The sequence below is a fragment of the Pleurodeles waltl genome, chromosome 1_2 (assembly GCF_031143425.1).
Source record: "Pleurodeles waltl isolate 20211129_DDA chromosome 1_2, aPleWal1.hap1.20221129, whole genome shotgun sequence".
Classification (NCBI taxonomy): domain Eukaryota; kingdom Metazoa; phylum Chordata; class Amphibia; order Caudata; family Salamandridae; genus Pleurodeles; species Pleurodeles waltl.
Window position 1 is genome coordinate 1,058,468,001 of NC_090437.1, and position 19,186 is coordinate 1,058,487,186.

The window sequence follows — 19,186 nt, forward strand, 5'->3', positions numbered from 1 at the left end:
CTTTGTTGCTTTGGTTGTAATAGGGACTCCCAGCTTGAGGACTCCTGTCCGATTCCTTCGGTTGGAACTCCCACATATGAGCTCTATTCTAAACATGGTGTTGGTCCTATTGCCTTTAATAAGACATGGACCCGATATACAAAGAAAGATGGTGTTTTAAAATAGCCAGAAAATGGTAGTTTCGAAACTGATGTGCTAGATAATTTAGAAGCAACGTTATTTAAAAGAAAAGCCCGGCCGGCAATGTTTGACTCTTTTCGCCTTTGGTGTAAGGAAGCCAAACAGAGAGAAATTAAACAAGCGAAACGAGATAGGAAAACACAGGGAATGACGATTATACAGGCTGCTCAGCAATTCAAAGATGATGAAATAGATAATGCAATGGAAATTTCAGACAGACAGCATCGAATGGTAATAGATAAATGCTATCCGACGTTGCCTATCTCTTCCCTTGATAAGAGAAAAGATTTTGAGGAAGATTCCTTAATGTCCCACTTATTGAAATTGCCTCCGCCCTATGTACAAGGTGCTAATGCACCCCCGATGTTACAGCCTGTTCAGCCGCCAGTTGTGCTTCCGCCTGCTCCAGCTTTTCCACATTTGCCTCCTCAAGTATTGCCTATGCCAGCTTTGCCTATAACTCCTTTGCCTTCTGCTCCTTTGGCAATTCCTAATGCTCCTTTAGTTAATTCACCTAATACCTTGTCCCCTATCCTTATGTCAAATTCTCCATCTATGCGTAAGCGATTTGCCGATACTGTCTCTGGTCTCTTATCACCTTTCTTTGAAGCTTTAAATGTGTCTCCAGCTTTTTCTCGAAGACAGTCTCGTAGTCAATTCCCAGACTCCGAAGAGCGAGAAAAATTGGACTCACTTGCTTGTAGATGGATCAAGAAGGGTCCCCAATATAGTACGTCTGATATTATGTCCACCTTTCTGCAATGGAATGCACCTACGCAGAGATATGTTTTTAAAGTTATGTGCGATACTCTCGCTAAAGAATGGGAGGGTATGAATTTGGGTTCGGTCCCACAGGATCTGTTAGATGTTCAGGCTGACTTTGACAAAGGACTTATTGTGGGTCCTAAGGTTGAAAACGCTGTCAGAACACTTATTTCTTTCAGATCCCTATTGTTCTCACAGACTTTTCCTGATTCTGATCCTTCAGATAGGACAGCACTGAAAAACTATCCCATGAGAGAGGTTTCTCCAATATGGAAGGAAGAAGTTGCAGCAGCAGGTGCTAATCCAGCTATTCCTGCGCATTTTCAGCGCATATGGATACATGTCCCCTGGAAAAGGTCTCAAGTTTTAGCACTTAAACAGTCACTACCAGATCCACGCAAAAATCCTGCTGGTTACTATAAAGAGTTGTCGCAAACAGTTGATGCATGTACTATGAATCTAGCAGATATTGACATGTTGATGGGAAATGTAGTTCCACAGACAATATGGGCTAAAATTCGTAGAGAGGATCACGCTCAAGAATTAGGCGGCGATTGGAACGCTATTATTGCCGCAGATAGAGGTCAAGTAGGTGGTGCAAAGCCCGACGCTTTGATCTCAGAACTCCCTGGTAGGATTATTACATTAATGAAAACAATGATGCCTGCTTTGAGAGTTAATTGGGATAAGCTAGCAGTATGTAAACAAAAGAAAGATGAAAGTGTTTCCGATTTCTTTACCCGATTCGAGGAGACATTCATTGATCACAGTGGTCAAGATATGGCTACAGAAGGGGGACAGCGATTATTTGTGGATAAGTTCGTATATAACTTGCTTCCTGAACTATCACACAAGCTAAAAGACTCCGAGAGTTCATGGGCAGTTTCTTCTTCCGCCCAGATATTGGCTACTGCACAATATTATGAAAATAGAGACAAAGAAGAAAGGGAAAAACAAGAGAAAAAGACGAAAGAATTAAAAACTAAAGTTCTCTTGCAACAGGCTTATCCTCCTCGTTATGTTCAGCCTCAGTTTCAACAGCCTCCGCAGTTTCAGAGGTTGTATCAAAAGCCTGAACCATTCATTCCAAGACCTTTGCTAGGTCCCAATCAATGTGCTTATTGTAGGGAGGAAGGTCATTTTAAGAACAATTGTCCGGCATTGTTGCAGCGTAATGGAGCAACATCTGCTTCACGAGGTCGTGGTGGTCTTCAGTCAGCAAATAGAGGTAGAGGTCGAGGTGTGTTAACCCAAGAGCAGCGTTCTTTTGTTCCTCCAAATTCCGGAAATTACTTTGACCAGCAAAATGTTAGGTCTACACAGTATTACAGTGAGGATCAGTATATTGAAGGAGGGAATGAAAGTCTTCATTTTGAATAGGACAGCCATGGACAAAGTAAGGGGGTTACGTCAATTCCAGTGGATCAGAATGGACCTTATGTTAATGTCACTACAATGGGTGTTTCAGAGCCATTTCTTTTAGATACTGGTGCCATGAGAAGCTCTATCATTCATTCTAAACTCCCTGGCGCACCTTTGTCTGGCTTAACGAATGTATCTGTAGGATTTTCTGGCGCCCCTGTTCGCAATCCAGTTTCTTGCCCTTTGCCTGTTTCAATAGGCCCTTATGATTTAGAAGCTCCGCTTCTTCTGACGAATGGTTGTGGTGAAAATCTGTTGGGTTTAGATCTATTAAAAAGAATGCATGCTACGATATATTGTTCACCTTCTGGTGTATACCTCACTCTAGGACAGAAAATGACTAGTCCAATGTACTTATCAAAAGATCAATTCCCACCTGAATTGCTTTCTCTCCCCGAAACGCTTTGGGCTACGGGTCCGAATGACGTTGGTTGTCTTGAGATCCCACCTTATGTTGTTACTCTTAAGCCCAATGCTGAAATGCCACGTATTCCGCAATACAGAATCTCTACTGAAGGTGAGAAAGCACTTCTGGAAATTGTCCATGATTTGATTCAGAAGGGTGTGGTTGAGGAAACGAGAGGAAATACATGTAACAGTCCTGTTCTTCCGGTTCTTAAACGCACTGATCCTTCTCAGCCTCCTGTTTATCGTTTTGTAATTGATCTTCGGGAGGTAAACAAGATTGTCGTACCGCAGTTTCCTGTAGTCCCAGATATCACTGCTCTGTTGACGATGATACCTTCTACAGCGACTTGGTTTTCAGTTATTGATCTAAAGAATGCTTTCTTTAGTATTCCCATCGCCGAAGAGAGTAGAGATATTTTTGGTTTTTCCCTCGGAGGCCGAAGCTTCCGGTTTAAACGCGCACCTCAAGGTTATTGTGAAAGTCCCTCTATTTACAGTCAAGCTCTAAAATGTCATCTTGATGCCTTTTCCTTACCGTCCGGTGCCGCTCTCATTCAGTACATGGATGACTTATTAGTTGCCGCTGATTCAGAGGAGATTTGCAAAAACGTGACCGTTGCACTGTTGCGTCATTTGTTTGATCTAAATCACAAGGTTTCTCCTTCTAAATTACAATATGTCTGTCGCGAGGTGACTTATTTGGGTCATCTCTTGTCAAAGGAGGGACGACGATTGACCCCCGAACGAATTCAGGCAATTGCACAAATGTCAGTGCCATCCACACAAAGAGAGGTACGTGCTTTTTTGGGCATTACTTCTTATTGTAGACAGTGGATTCCGAGTTTCTCTTTATTGGCTAAACCGCTGTTGGCGCTAACTTTAAAAGATACACCTCAGCCTCTTCCGTGGACTGACGAATGTCAGAAGAGTTTTACTGATTTGCGTATTGCTTTGTGTTCTGCTCCTGTATTGGGTACTCCTGATTACAGTAAGCCCTTTACGCTCTATGTCCACGAAAGAGAGGGTTGTGCATTGTCAGTCTTAACGCAGCGTTTTGGAGATCAACAGCGACCATGCGCATATTTCTCAGCTACGTTAGATCCAGTAGCTAAAGCATTGCCTAGTTGTCTTAAGGCGACAGCGGCAGCAGCAATTTCTATTCGACAGTCTGCTGGAGTAGTGCTAGATAATACTCTCATTGTTATGGTGCCACATGCAGTGGATACTTTACTAAATAGGACAAAAACGCAGCATCTTACGAGTGCTCGGTTGTCCGGATATGAGCTGACGCTTTTGACTAGTCACATACACATCAAACGATGTAATACCCTGAATCCAGCTACTTTGTTGCCTCTTCCAGAAGAGAGAGATGTCTCTGAACAGCATGATTGTTTTCTCCGTACTGAAGAAGAGACTAAGGGTAGAATTGATCTAAAAGACACGCCATTAGTGAATCCAGATGGAACACTATGGGTAGATGGTTCTTGTTTCAAGCTCCCGAATGGAGATACAGTTTCAGCCTACGCTATTACTACTTTGCATACGATTGTGGAGACAGCACGCATTAGACATAATTCAGCTCAGGCAGCTGAATTGATAGCCTTAACTAGAGCGTGTGTGTTATCCAAAGGAAAAAGAGTAAACGTGTACACTGATAGCCAATACGCTTTTGGTGTAGCGTTTAACTTTGGGCGTTTATGGAAGGAAAGAGGATTCTTTACTTCCCATGGTACTAAGATACAACATGGTCAATTAGTGACTGAACTTCTTGAGTCACTTACAATGCCTACTCAGATAGCGATCGTGAAGTGTAGTGCACACAAAAAGATTGTGGACGATGTTGGTCGAGGAAATGCATTTGCAGATGAGGTAGCGAAAAAGACAGCCAGAGACAACACAAGTCGAATGTATGTTGCAGGTCCCGCAAACTGCGTAAGAGAAAAGGGAATGTGTGAAGATACAGTAGAGAGTGTGAAATCAATTCAAGGAGAGGCTACGGAGAATGAGTTGAGAAAGTGGAAGGAAAGTACAGGAATGTTAGATGAGATGGGATGTTGGGTTGAATTATCAGAACATCAACGTTGGCTGTTACCAGATGCTTATGTACTACCTGTAGTTACTATGGCACATGGTCCAGCTCACCTAAGTGCAAAAGGAATATGTAAACTTCTGGCTCCAGTGTGGCAAAATGAGGGGATCCCAAAGTGTGCAAATAATGTAGTAAAACATTGTATTGTTTGCTTGATGTACAATCTGGGAAAGGGAACCCCAACTCCAGCAGGTCATTTTGCTCCTCCAACATATCCATTTGAGGTGTTGCAGATCGATTATATTCACATGGAACGATGCAACAACCTCAAATATGTTCTGGTGGTAGTATGTGCTTTTTCTAGATGGGTAGAAGCCTACCCTCTGAAGGACAATACTGCTTTATCAACTGCCAAAATACTTTTGAAAGAATTCTTCCCTAGGTTTGGTTTGCCGCGCATTGTCTGGAGTGACAATGGGAGCGAATTTGTGGGTCAAGTCATGCAAAAAGTTTGTGCAGGTCTTGGCATAAAACAGAAGTTCCACACGGCGAATCACCCACAGTCGGCTGGTTTAGTAGAATGCTACAATGGAACCTTGAAGCTTAAAATTGCTAAGGTGCAAGCTAGCACAGGACTTAATTGGCCTGATGCTTTACCATTGGCTCTTCTGTCCACCAGAACAGCAGTACACTCTTGTTTGGGGCTTAGCCCTTACGAAGTGATATTTGGTCGCCCAGCTAATGTATGGGGAGTTCCTCGCCCTAAGAAATACTCAGACTTGCCATACCCGATGTTGATTGACTACTTGCATGACCTTACAACTAAATTGCGTGTTCTTCATCAACAGGTTCAGAGTGCTCTACCAGAGGCTTCCACAGACCCAGGTCATTCCATCCGACCAGGTGACTGGGTCTGCACGAAAAATTTCCAACGACAGAGAAATTTGGAGCCCAGATGGAGAGAGCCACGCCTGGTTCTTTTGACCACAAGAACAGCAGTTAAAGTCGAAGGAAAGAAAAACTGGGTGCATGCCGTGCACTGCAAGAAAGTGCCTTTGCCCTTGCCTTTCGATCAGTGGGTCCGTAGAGGCATCAGTGACTCTGAAAGTGAGAAAGTTCCGCAATTTGTACCATTCAGTGATGCGCGTCTAATTGGAACACTTTCTGAGAAAGAGGACGACGACATCCTTCAAGAAGCAATGCCATCGCATCGTCGCTTGAACACGACAAATCCAGGAACATTGTTTCAAAACCAGACTGCCTCTGGACAGGAACGCTATAATTTGAGACCAAGACCAAAGAACTTGTAAATTTCTCTCCTATGTAGTACTCTATCCCGGTTGCAGGGTCACGGTAGGAGTCTTAGTTACGACCTGAGTAAGTGGCAATAGGCCTGCAGGACCTCACAGTGTCATAGGACGGTAGATAATCGTGACTACAGTGATTGAGGAAGATTGCCGTGAGCATCCACTTAGAAAGATGGAGGCTACATTAGATAAAAGAGAAAGTAAAAATGTAAAGAATAATTGTAAAGAAATATATAGTCGTTGTAGTATTGCTCTATGCGTCATTATATTGTCGTGTATTCTTTTGGCATCTGTAAACTGGATCATTATTACTCTGCAGCAAAAAGTTGTCTCTTCTCCTACCTCTACATCTTCTTCTACTATCTCTCCGCACCTATTTCACACTCTTCCCCAGCATGAACTCATCAGAAGAACTGAATACTTTAACAATTCCTTCGTCCAGTTGTTACATCAACATCAGTTAGTGATCAATACAACTGACTGTTGGGTGTGTGGACTCATACCACATACGGTAGAAAAAGGAATGCCATATTTAGTTCTTCCATTCTCCTATGAAGGTTCCGCTTGGGCTTATTTTGTCATTTTCAATAATGCATATCAAAGTAAAATTAAACAACCTGTCAGTTCACATAGTGTTGGTTCAGATTTCAGTCATAGTTTATTGATAAAGGGAATGGTAGCTATGGCTAAAATCATGGAAAAAAGTGAAGCTTCCATAGATGAAAGAAAAGCATATACCAATTGGAACATAACTAATTACATTTCCAGCCTCAATGATAAGGTTAAGCAATCAAAATCTCCTCCGATACGGGTCATACCCCAACAAGGAAATTTCTGTCTGCAAATAAATGGTAGAACTCCAAACACCGGACACAGAGAAAGTTTATGTTCCCATACATATGTTTATTCAGCCCTGAATTCACTGCCGTTAGTACCATCTCAAGGTACATACTTCGTTTGCCACGATAGGGCTTATACATGGTTGCCAGCTGATTTCTCTGGTACTTGTTATATAGCCTTTCTTCTTCCCCCTACATACACCGCTCCTGCGAACCATCATAAAAATAGATATGGCAGAGGGATTGTGGATTCGAAAGACACAGCAGGACAAGAGGGAGGAGATTTCCTCAAAGGATTTCTTCCCTTCTGGGGTCCAATGGCCAACAGCAGAAATATAAGGCAATTGGTTTGTGTCGTAGAAACCACCATAGACATCACTGTAGGAGCTTTAAGTAACATTACAGCTGAACTACAGGCTGATCGTCTTATGACCTTGCAGAACCGTGTTGCCTTAGACTTTGTTCTTGCGGACCGTGGTGGAGTATGCAAATTGATCGGATCAAGTTGCTGTATTTTCATACCTAATGACGCTCCGACAGTATACCAAGCTATCTCTAAGTTACACATAATCTCCGAGTCGATTCATCAGGACGAAGGAGATTGGTCCTTTTCAGAGTGGTTTTGGGAATTACTGTCCAAATGGGGTTGGAAGGTATTGACATTCTTTGGAGTAATTTTAGCTTTTATATTCTCTTGTTGTCTTTGTATGCACTGCGGTCCTGCCATCTGCAACCTATGTGCTACTGCATGTATTCCCAAACCCAAGTCACAAAGAGCAGAGAATATCAAAATGATGGTACAGCAACAGCTTGATGACCTCATGGCCATAGACATCGACTCAGATTAACATGAGTTTGTGTATCTTGCCTGAGTTCTGGCAAAAGGAGGGTCTGAGGAAATTCGATTTTTAATACGATCGTATCGACCCGCCATTTTGTGGCCCGCCGCCATTTTATGTTGCCTTCACTCAGGCAGCACAGCGAACGAAGTCCATTCTGCCTTTTCTGCTTATTCTGCAACATGGTGTTCAAAACAGCCTTCTGCCTCTATCTTTACAAGGCTGGTATTAAGGTCTGACCGAGTACACTAATCCCTGTCTGGTTTTCTAATCCTTGTTTCAACTATCTGTAGGCTCACACTATTCTCCGCCGATCTTATCTTATCGTCTGGCCTTCGCTGTCCTTTGCTAGTATTCTCTCATTTCACAACTGTCCTCCAAACGCACACAAACTTATCGCACCACATGCAACTTCGTTGTGGATCGGTTAATGAATTAGTTCAAGGGAGGGGTGACAAACACAGCTGGAGGGGAGGCAACCTTAAGTCACTTGATACTTTGTTTTCCAATTCCTTCTATTGGTGCTGTCTTGTTTTCCGACATTTCTATTGGCTCTGTTCTATCTTTACATTATTCTTACTGGCTCCTTTCTATGTGTTCTGGGAGTGTATGTAGTTAATAAATGGTTTTTATACGGTATATAAGATTGTGCGCCACAAAGTAAAGTGGCAGTCTCCTGAGAACATACCTTGTGTACTTCTTGGACAACTGTACTAGCTGCAGCTAATAAAATCTGATCTTTTACGCCTGACAGAGTGTCCCGTGTCTCTGTTAGTTGAGGCAGGTGAATCCAAGGAGATTTTAGGCGTACCCTGCGCCGCCAGGCCCATAAGGTTCTGGTTCTTCACCACAGCACAGGTAGTTGTGGCAATTGTTGTCAATGGTGAATGCCGCTTCAGCCAATGGCCTGAGACTGGGCACTATCCTCTAGTTTACATTCTGACAATACCAGTCCTGTGACACCAGACCAGTTTTACGCCCTCCCCTACCCTCCTGGTCTGCTTCAGCATTTCCAGCAGCCTTGGCATGGTGGTGCACACCCATGCAAAGGTTGTTATTGTGTTGTGCTGTGCACCTGGATGCACCTGCACAGTCCATGCACCTGGCATGGGCAGTACAGGGAGTCCCGTGCCATGCCCCTTTGCCCTTTACACTGCCTGATTTGCAGGGCTGACTTGCATTGTGTAGTAGGTATGTGCCCCCCCCTTCTTGCACTTGTCATTTTGGCATTTTGGTCCCCCATGCATCTTACCCTGCATATGTGTTGTTTCCTGGTAGTTTGCGCACTCCTGTACTGCAATACCAGTGACGATTTCCTCTGGGATGATGGCTGCAACCATCTCATCTATCTCGTCCAAGTAGTCTTGTAGTGCTGGACTCCCACCTCGAGTCTGCAGTGCTGCCTTCCTGTTCCTTGCCATTTTTCCTTTGTCCTCCGCTTGCAGGCATGCCAGCATTTCTTGCACTCACTGACAATTTTCCTGACCTCTGCCACACTGTAAATCTTGTCCACAATCTGTTGCCAAATTGCCTCTCTCCTCTCAATTGGCAATTTAAAGGTGATGAACAGTTGATGTTGGTGCTCTGTCACCTCTCTCACCAGTATTCATGCTCCTCTGCACTGAAACAACACTTCCTCTTCTTCTTGTCTCTTCCCTGGGTCTTGTCTGTGTTCTCCTGGCTGGTTCCTGGTTGTCTGGGGTCTCCCTGGGTCTCTCCTGGCTTCTGGGATCCATTTTGGGGTTCCTTAGCACTGTTTGCTCCGTTTGCGTCGCTTTTTGACACTATTGTGGGGAAAAATGGCGCATATCCGTTTTGCAATGTGTTTCCATGTCGTAAACCACATTAGAGTTATTTTTCCTGCGTTAACGTCATTTTGCCTTACGACAAGGCGCAATGGTTAGCGTCAGGAAAAGTGACTCTAACCTATTCTTAGTGCCACCCAGCGTCAAAGTATAAATATGACGCATGGGTGGCATTAAGAAATTACACTAGCCATCGCTAAAACAAATTACGCAAAACTGTGTTAGCGAAGTTTTGTGTCAAAAAGTATAAATCTGGCCCATATTTGTATTTTGTAGGTTTGTGCCGCTTTTGCATCAAAAAATGACGCAAAGGCGGCGCATACTTTTCAGGCCCTTAGTTGGGCGAGAAAGATATCACGGCATGATTAGCGGCTGATAGAGGTCCATGGTCGAGATAGTATTAGCATTTTCAGCCAGCGTTTTCAGGTACATATTCAGCTTTTTCAGCAGCATGACTGATTCTAAATCCTACAGCATGTCTTCCTTTGCAGGCAGATGCAGTAAGCTAGATGAGCATTCGTGTTGTTTATTAGAACTCTGTAATCTTTGCATTCAGCTGAAACGGGAGTAAGATGTAGCACAGACATCAAACCTGACTCAATGGGAGTGAGCGACAGCGTGTAAAGTTTTGGTTAAGCTCTCTCTCCTAATTGGCTAAATGTCACATCTGGTTAAAAGGACAAGAACCTGAACTAGAACTATGGCTCGGTTCGGAGCTCAGTTGTGTACACATCAGCTCTTAGTATCTGTAGTGGACTCAGAATGCCAACCCTCTACATGTCTACAGAGGAAGTCCTCGTAGCCAATAGATAATAAATAGAGGGATTTTTATTTGCTCATTAACATGCTGATCCACTACTTCCTTAATTCACGAGTCAACTTCAGTAAAGCTTTGATGCTATTTTTTACTTTTGCATTTATTTTATTTTTGAATCAGTTCCCTAATCACTCTTGCTTTTGATAACATTTGTGAACCATCACTGCATGTGACTCTTACAACTATGCTAATTATTCCTCATATCATCATCAAACAGCACTTATAGAGCGGAGCGCATGGTAAGCGTCCTAGCACTGGTATCATGCACAAGCACCAAGACATTATTGATGGAAGCAATCAAACAGCCATGTTTTCAGGAGTTTCTGAAAAGAAAGTTCTGAATTTGTTGCCCGTAAAGATAGGGACAGATAGGTTCATAGCTTGGTAACATTGAAGCGAAAAGAACAACCTCCACTTTTGGCTTTTCTGCTAAGGGGGACCATTTCAAGTAAAAAATGTATGGACCTCAAATTCCTGGTAGTGTTGAACGGAGAGATCAAAGTTTGGCACTCTAATAACTCTCAGGACTTGAGAGTTAGGGAGATATCAAAGTCTTGCACTCCACTAACTCTCAGGACTTGAGAGCTCTGTTGTGATGATATGAGACTTGTTGATGTAAGAAGTGTTGTGTTGTCTCATCTACTGGCTTTGAATCACCTGGGTAGATGGTGACCTGTAGGAGCAGCTTTTTAATACTGCACAGGTGTCTGTTTAACAATATTATTAATATTATTGAAGGTAGAACATTTCAACCACTGTAACAGGTTGTAATAGGTATCAATTAAGTCAACATTTGCTAACAATGATGAAGGGTATATAGTAAAAATCGTACACATCAATAAGTTTTATCTTGCCGTTAAGGTTTAGAATGATGAAAATATAGTAGGATATTTAATTTACATTTTGGGCCAGATGTATCAAAGGATTTTGTATTCGCAAACAATGAAAATTGGTAAATGTTACCGTTTGCAAATGCAAAATCACCTTTCATGATGTATGAAAGGGATTCGCAGTGCAAATATAAGGAATCGCAAAAATAGCGATTCCTTGCAACTGCAACATGAATTTGTGGGTCGCATTCTGCGTATCGCAAATTGCGTCATGATTTGTTTATTCGCATTCTGCGCTTACCAAATTGCGACCTGGATTTGCGAATCGCAGAATGCGAATCGCAAAATCATGTTGCTATTTGTGAAACGCAGAATGCAAATTCATGTCACAATGCATTGCATCAACAATTCTCAAATAGTGAATATTCACAGAATGGCCTTTTGCACTTTACCATGAAGTGAAATCAGGTGGTAAACATGTGCAACCTATATAAAGAGTCCCAGAATGACTCAGCCTCTTTTCCACAATGGCTGCACTGAACGTGATGGCGAGGAGGATGAGGATTCTGGCAGGTCTGAGGAGCTGGAGGAGGAGACAGGAGCGCATTTTTAGAGTGCGCATTACCATTTTTGACCAGACAGAGGAGGGGATATATGATAAGTACAGGTTAAGCTCAGCCATGATACTTCACCTGATAGCTGATCTACAACCCATACTGCAGCGCAACACACTCAGGACCAATAGTATACCCACCGATGTGCAGGTATTATGCTCCCTGCGCCTTTTAGCCTCAGGGAGCTATCAAGGGGTCATAGCAGCAGCTGGAGGGGTCTCACAGAGTGCTTTGTCACGATTTTTCAATGCATTTCTTAATGCCATGCTGAGCAAAATTCAACAGCACATAAGATCCCACAACACCCCACAGGAATTACTACAGACAAAAAAAAAGGTGCACATTCAATGAACATACATGTAATTAGCAATGCCTCCAACATTATAACCAATCTTTTGGCCAGGAAGCACACATGACTCCTACATCTTTTGGCACTGTGGAATTTACACAAGACTACGTGCTGAGGAGTTTGGCGAAAGATACCTACTGGGAAATGCAATAGTTGACAATGTCGCATTGATGTATATGTGATGTCACGGATAACAATTACTCATTTTACTCTCCTGTCATTCCAGGAGACAGTGCCTATGCTGTGTGGTTATTCATACTGACACCCTATCTGAGTCCTGCAACGCCAGCCGAAAGGAGGTATAATGCTGCTCACAGGACAACCAACAGCGTTGTGGAGAGGACCTTTGGCCTGCTTAAAAGCCGCTTCAGATGCATACTGAAGAGTGGTGGTGCACTACAATGCAGCCCTGAAACAGCATGCAAAATTGTGGCTACATGTGCTATGTTGCACAACATTGCTACAACAAGGGGCATACCTGTAGAACCCACCGAACCGGAGTCAGATGAGGATGATGATCCCTTGCCACCCGTTCACCCAGCAGACAGAAGCAGTGCAGCAGAGGGCAGACAAAGACGTGCTGAATCATGCACAACTATTTCTGATGTAAGTAATAACAATACCATGTCTATTTTATGTATTGTCTAGGTAGCATCTTTATTCCCTTGACTTCTGATAATATATGTGTGATTAGTACATAGCTATGCACTATGCACAAACAGGTGTGAGTAGCAGTGTTACACTATTAGCATCATAGTATAACTGTTTTGCTACATGTTAAGCTAGTCCCTGTACCGCTCAACATTAATTCCTATGTCCACGCACTCCACTTGAGTGCTCAGTGGCCTCGGTGGCACCTCTTGTAGCGGGTTCAAAGACATTACTGTGTCTGGTACTGTGACGCCTACGATCCATCACAGGGGATTTGAGACTGATGAGGCTAGAGAGCTCCTCACTATCCCCACCACCCAGTTCACTGCTCCCTGCTGTCTGCATTGTCTCCAAAACATTGGGGATTTTCACCAATCCTTTTGCAATGTCCCAGGTGCAATGTGCCATTTCCACTTGTATGCCCACAACATGTTGTGATATAAAGGCAGATGTGGTAGTGAGCCGATTGACAGATCTGCAGGACCCATCCAACCTGCCAATCAATTGGTGATGGTGCCTAAGGTGGCTGACATGCTCCTGCTGCATCACAGTGCAGAGTTCCCTAATAGCTTTTGTCATCTCCTTTGCATTTTCTGCTGCTGTTTGCTGTCCCTCATGCAGCTCGCACATGTTTTCATTAGGAGACTCAAACTGCTTTTGCCTTACTCCCATATTTTCATGGAGAGACTCAAGCTGCTTGTGCATTGCTCCCATGTTTTCATTGAGAGCATCCACCTGCTTGTGCATTGTTCCCATGTTGTCATTGTGAGACTCAAACTGCCTGTGCATTGCGCCTATGTTATGATCGATTGACACCAACTGCCTGTGCATTGACCTCATGTGTTTACATTGCAGGTGCTGCACTTTCAGCATGGAAGCCTCAAGGCCGCCAATGAGTGATGGGCCTTCACATTCCTCTGTGCACTGTTTGCCTGCTTCGCAACACCTCCTGAGGGGAGTGGACTGACGCTGGGGCAGGGACTGCTGTCTTACTGTGCTTCTAGCCTCTGTTGCTGGTGTGGGTTCTTCATCCAGCATTTCATCGGAGTCCAGGTCATTGTCTGGGAGAGGTAGCACTCTCGCCCTGCTTCTAGTTGGTCCATGTATGAAGGACTCACTGGTGTTTGAGTCGGACTGTGGCTGAGTTTCGCTTTCCCCCACGTTTGCACCTTCTGCTGCATCAGGGCCTGGAACATCTGCAACAACAATGTGCAGCATACCATTTTTGATTAGTACTCAAATAGTTGCATAATAGTATTAAATGTACGCTGACATAGTATCACTAGTCTTTTGTGTTGTTTCTCTCTTTGGCTTAACACTATCTTGATATTTATGTGGTATTTTCACTTTAGGGGTGTGGACTACCCCATAAGGCATTGTTGTGTTGTATGTAAGACGTGGCATGGACTACTTATCACATTGCATGGTGCCAATAGCTATTTTCTAAGGGGCATTTGTGCGTGCACATATGGGGAGACACATCATTACTGCCCTTACCTTTGCTGGTGCTGGGTGTGCCTGAGGTGTCAATGTCTGTGACACCACTGACAGCTTCAGGAAGCAGTGTTGACTCCAACATGTCTTCCATTGGTGTGTACGGTGTCTGGGTGGGTGGTCCTCCTCTGGTGTTCCTTGCCTCCTTTATCCTGCTGGCTAGCCTCTCTTTGGCACGTGAACACAAGTCGTACCATCGCTTGCGTATCTCCTCAATGGAGCGCTGCGCATATTTTGGTCTGGATAGCTGACCAAAGTTTCCTCTTCTCACTTTCAGGTACCTGGAGTGAGTTCTTTCCCAAAAAGTTTGTCGGGGTTCCTAACCACCTCCTCGGTGAGCACCTCCAATTCCAGCTCACTGAATTTTAGCTTGCGCTTACTGTCACTTTTCTGCTTCACATTCCCATCAGTAGCCATGTTCCTGTTTGGTCCTGGTGCTGGCTGTGTCTCTCTGCCTGCTCCTGTGGTTGGGGCTTCTGGAAACAGAATGCGCTGACTCACTTCCTGGTTGTGATGTCATCAGGCTGTTCCGGTTTGCCGTTTTCACAATTTGCAATTTGCAAAAACTGATTCAGTACTTTTTGCGTTTCGGTATTTGCAACTCGCAAATTGCAATTGGGAATTTTAAGAAATCGTTTTGACCGACGAGTTTTCATACATCCCATTTTGCATTTCTAAAATAGCGATTTCTTAAAATTGACTATTTAAGAAATGTAAACTAGGAGCTTGATACATCTGGCCCTTAGTTGCCCCTTGGTGATTTTCAACCCAATAGCGCTTGCCATTTAAATCAACATTCATTGAGGGTCCTTTTGCTAAATATTTTTATCCATGTTATATTGGATTTGACTGTTAACTGAGCTACACTGTTAAAACTATGACCATGTTGATAGCAGGTCAAAGGCAGTATCTTTCATTACTGCAGTGCCGAATGAAAATTGGGCATTGCCTTTCTTTGTTGTCACCGATGAATTAAACATGATGACTTTGTGCTCAGTGGAAAGGATGTTGGCTCAAATCAAAATCTTTAGGGACAAAGAAACACTAAGAGATGTAAGGAGATGTTCATATTTTCATTTGATTAAACATGCATTTCTATATTTGGCCATTTATTGAGATTGGCATTCCTTGTATAGAATACGATGGAGGACAATAAAAACTGCACCGCACACTTCATTGTTCCACTGTTAGAACTGTATAAAAACAGGCCTTCGGTGAAAATTTGATTTAGATTCGAGGAATGGAATGAACAGAAACGCGCTGTGTCTAGAGTTTAATGAAAGAACACTGTGAAAAGAGTGTTTTCCTTTTCAAGAACGCAAAATAAAGTAAAGTAGGAAGATGCAATGTAACAGGGCATATGCTACAAACTCATTACGTTTTGCACGCTTTAGATATCAGAAACATTTTGATTTCCAATTTCTGTGAAATGTAAAATCTTCGTAAGCCTAGTGGCAATCTAATGTACTTAAAATGGAAGCTGCAAATGAGCAATTCGTTTTATAGAGCTGTGTAAGGATTGCAAGAAGAGCAAGTGAAATAAAATGGGTGATATGCCTTTCAATTTATTGCGCAATTATGCTCTGGTCAAATTGAAATTATGTAAATAGGAGGCCTAAGCACCACTGTTGTTGATAATTGAGGTTATCAGCCACTGCCCTTCGATTGTGCAGTTTAAAATTGACAGGCCAATTCCGTCCACCAAACATCTATGATAATATGTAGTGGTGTCCCTTTGGAATCCAGTAATTTATGCAAGTAATTAAACAAATGACGACATCATAAAGAAAGGTTTGTGCCTGATAGGTATGTATAGGACATGGTTGGACGACAGAGCATGGATATTTAATTGTTTAAATATAAATGGAAAAGCGCCACAGTGGAGCTCGAGTTATTACAATAAATTCTCTGAATCCAAGAGTTAACTTCAGGCAGAGAGATTGTAAATCCATAAATAGGAAATAGGACTGTTGCCTCCCAATGGCTCATTGAGCCTTTTCCTATCAAATGATTTATGGTGCTCATATGATATTGAATCAAATATGTAGAGCAATATGTTTTGTTGGCATACTAAACTGTTCGAAAGAATAGTAGGAAATAATCTAAGCAATTGTGCAAAACAAAACAATCCCAACAATGACTCACAAAAATGGACACAGACATGCGCATTCATACACTGGATTGATTGCAGATAAGAACATACACACAAAGGAAAGACAACTGTCATACTTAGGGACAATGCTTTTGCGAAATCAAAAATGAATAGGGGTATTCATAGAAAAGTGTCTTCAATATTGATTACCAGAGAAATATATTTGCAGTAAAACAGGTGCCTCTCTCAGAAACAGGGAAGGCGCTAATATCATGGCATTTAAATATTATCTCGCCCACGAGCAAGATTCTTCACCCCAAAAACAGCTGATTAATTTGTGGATGCTCTTTGACTAATTACTTTGTAAGGACACCCTATATACTAGTTGCCCCGTTCTTTAGCATAACAAGCATGGGAAAGACAATCGGTCTAGTTTTCACATGAAATTGGTTCTTCATTATTGTTTGTATATTTGGTTGCATGGAAGGATGAACGTGAGAACGATACAATGGCTAGATGAGTAAATGCATTGAGAGGTGGAATTATGCATTTAGTTTATGGATCAAATCTGTTTTAATAACGAATCTTCTAGGAAAAAAAGGAACATATATATCTGTCTATACCACAAGGCCAGTGGGAAACACTCCTTAAAAACGCAACTTGCTCGTATCCCCCGTATTTCACAGGAAAAACCACATGCATTATGCATTTTAATAATGTTTCAACTGTTAGATAGAAATACTGGTGTTAGATAGAAATACTGGTTCCTCCATCTACATAAAGGTAAGTGGCCTCTATGCTATGACCTATGCCCGGCCTAGGCTTCAAGTTGTTTAACCCAGGATGCGCAAGAGCTTCAAGTACTGAGAGAAAGTAGTTCTTTAAATTCCACAGAGAAAAAAGTTATTTATTGGGGCACACTTCTTGGAAACTTGTGTCATTGTGTTCAAAGGACATTTTTATCTTCTACAAACGCAAATGTATCAGTATCCGATACACCTAACGTTTGTACTCCTGGACTGTGTTAGTATCCTAGAGTGATGTGCCCACATAATGCACGAATTATCTGTCTAAACTTTAGTGATCGTACTGGGAATTTGTGTATATTGGGAAGGCTGAGCAAGGTGTATGCTGGAAAACAAGGTCATGTACAGAATATATTGCATCAATGTTTTCTAGGACACTCTTTCAGTATCGAGATACCTTGGGGCTATGCTAGAGGAGGTGAAGTGTTGGCAATGATATGAAAGATCCTCTTTGTGTTATTTGTGCATTGTCTCTCTGGAACTAAGCCTGCTCAGTCAGTGTCGACTAAATCGGGGACATGAGGGTTCAGACTGGATGCAAGAAAACCAGTGAAGATCCTAGCATCATAGTTACTGAGTGAGATAAGTCTGTAAGAGCGACATTGTAATATGTTTTTGCCTGAGCCAGAAAGACCATGATTGAGGCTTTTAACGTGAATGGAGTGAGAGTACTTTTTTTTTTTTTTTTTTTTGCAAATAGCCTGGTTAGGATTAGAGTTAGGGTCAGGCAGACGGATTCGTACAAGCATGATATTTGTGTATCATAATATTTATTTTTCAATATTTCTGCCTTTCGATTTTTTTTAATTCAATGTTTTGCCAAAACTCCTATTTTTGAAACAGGGGTCATGTATTCTTTTTTTCCAATCCAAAGTCTAAAGTAAACGATTAATTCACCAATGAGCAGGCCATTGGAGCCACTGTTGTAGCCATCGTATCAACTATCAACTAGAGGGCAGGGCCAAAATGCCAATTGAGGCTTTGCTCGAGAGGGTTAAAAAGACCACGAGATTAAAAGGAAATAGTAAAACAATATAGGTTGGGATCGGTCCAACCTGCTTGGAGCCATTCCCTCACCCCAGAAGAGGTCATAACAATCTTTTAGCGCCCCAGTGGGCTGGTTGGGGGATCTGATCGTAATCTGTCCCGTAAAGGCCAATAGATACCAGAGAAAATATGTAAACAATGTAGGAGTTGGTTGCAGGTCACCATGGATAAGAGTCATGCCCTGACCCCTAAAAAGGAAATCTCGAAGTGGTGGGCACAGCCCACCATGCATGGGGTCATGACTCTACCCCAAAAGGAAGCATTGCATTTCTTATGCCTTTCGGTGAGGCAAACTGGGGGATTGTCACAAACTGCACATTGGGGGAAGAACGCCCATGAGACACAAGGGAAACTCTTAAAAATGCTGTTTGGACAAAATATTGATTAAAAAATATTGTGTAACATAAATATTGTGTCAAGAATATTGTGATAAAAAAATGTTACTGTATTTAATATCATTGTCAAAAATATTGTTTGGGTGTTGTATAAAATATTGATAAAATATTGAAGAGTTCAATATTCATGTGGCTAATACAATTTTAAATAACATTGTTATTTAGGGCCTGATTATGAGTTTGGCGGTCAGACCGACCAGCCTTCCATAGCGGCAGGCATCAAAAGACCACAATGCTGGCCACCATACAGATTGTCATATTACGAGTTACACAGGCAGGGCCGCCAAAGCCAGCCAAAAAAGTCACACCGCCAGTACAGTGGAGGGCAGGAAAAAGGTGGTCTGACTACCAACACCGACAGCCAGTCAACCAACCACCTAACGTATTCCAAATCAAAAGTCGCAGCAGCGGTCTCCCATGGTGGTCTGCCAATGGCAGTCTGAACCACAGAGGTTTGCAGAAAACAAAATAATACGCAACACCACATTGGATGGATT